Here is a 1,861-nt window from a genome sequence, read left to right as displayed (position 1 = left end):
CTTTATTTGGCCTCCAGTCATTTCTTTTAGGCAGAGCCAGGGCAGGGTAGGGGGAGGAGTTCAGTTACTCACAGTGTTAAAAGTTCACACTGCCATCAAATGAAACAAAATCAGGATAAAGTGAGACCTTGATTAATACATCTTCCAGCAACAAGGCAGCTGGAAACAGAGTGAAGTGGAGACTTGTCAGAGTGCTCTTTTGACTCTGCCTATGGCAGGCAGCAGGAGAAATGTGACAGCACCCCTCAGATTCCTCCACGACCAGCTGGGAACCTGGTGTAGTTGGGAACAAGACTGTACTGTGCTGAACCAGGTGACCCAGTCATCTGGGAGTGGGAAAGAACCGTATTTTGCTTCACGTGGAAAGGAAGAAATAGCAGTTTCCTGCCAAGCTCTAGTGGGACTTCAGTACTGCATGACTTTTGTGTCTCTACTTTATCTGCTCAGTGGCCAGACTTCTAGGCACTGAGCCATGGCTGACAAGAGCTCGTGGTCAAAGTTTGGAGATTTGAGACTTCTTTTTTCTATAATGTCCTAGATGGGCGTCTCATCTTGCCATCTTATGGTACTGCTGCCACCTAGCGTTAACCAGAAGAAAGCTCCTTACACCAGCCAGGAGCAGTAAGACCATTTCCCCTTGAGCTACGAGTCGTTCAGTCGTGTCCGACTCTTTGCGACCCCGTGGACTGTAGCCCTTCAGGCTCCTCCGTCCATGTGATTTTCCAGGCAAGAGTGCTGGAGTGGATTCCCAGTAAGACCATAGAATAAAGCAAAAGCCGCCTTTTTCTAACCCCTTCAGCCTGACTCTCCTCCATTCTCAGGAATCTATAAATAGGAATTTCTGTGTGAAATCAGGGCACTAGCAGAGTTCTTAAAATCATAGGGGGAAAAGGTGAGGTTTAGCCAGATTGATCCTGTTCCAAAATAATTTCTTCAGCCATCTAAGGCCTATGAGTTCCTAATGAAAGCTGTGAGGTTTGTTTTGGTTCGCTGAGTGTTTTCCTAGTAGTGACCTGGGGCAAGTGTTAAAACTAAAGATTATGTCAACTTGAGTATACATTCTTAATTCTTACCTCTAGGGCAGTGCTATCCAGCAGAAATATTATGCAAGCCACATACATGATTTTAAATTTTCTAGTTACCACATATTAAAAAATAAATAGAAACATGAAATTAATTTTAATAATACATTCGTATTATTTAAATAACATATTTTATTTTAATGTATTTAAAATAGACTATTTTACTTCAGTTCAGTTCAGTAACTCAGTCATGTCCGACTCTTTGCGACCCCATGGACTACAGCACACCAGGCCTCCCTGTCCATCACCAACTCCCAGAGCTTGCCCAAACTCATGTCCATTGAGTCAGTGATACCATCCAACTATCTCATCCTCTGTCATCCCCTTCTTCTCCTGCCTTCAATCTTTGCCAGCATCAAGGTCTTTTCCAACGAGTCAGTTCTTTGCATCAGGTGAGCAAAGTATTGGAGTTTCAGCTTCAGCATCAGTCCCTCCAATAAATATTCAGGACTCATTTCCTTTAGGATGGCCTGGTTGGATCTCCTTGCTGTCCAAGGAACTCTCCAGAGCCTTATCCAACACCACTGTTCAAAAGCATCGATTCTTTAACGCTCAGCTTTCTTTATAGTCCAACTCTCACATCCATACATGGCTACTGGAAATAATGGGATTAACTGGTTCTTATTTGGAAGACCTAATGGGTTCACCCGTAATGGCACTCAGCATGACATGGGGGAGGGGGGCAGACCTGTGCTATGACAGCTGAGACTAAGCCAGTGAGATGTTTCTCTTAGAGCCAGGGCCCGCTCCTCCCAGGGGGTGACTCTGGGTTTGTGACC

Source organism: Bubalus kerabau, chromosome X (assembly GCF_029407905.1).
Source record: "Bubalus kerabau isolate K-KA32 ecotype Philippines breed swamp buffalo chromosome X, PCC_UOA_SB_1v2, whole genome shotgun sequence".
Classification (NCBI taxonomy): domain Eukaryota; kingdom Metazoa; phylum Chordata; class Mammalia; order Artiodactyla; family Bovidae; genus Bubalus; species Bubalus kerabau.
This window is presented reverse-complemented; position numbering follows the sequence as displayed.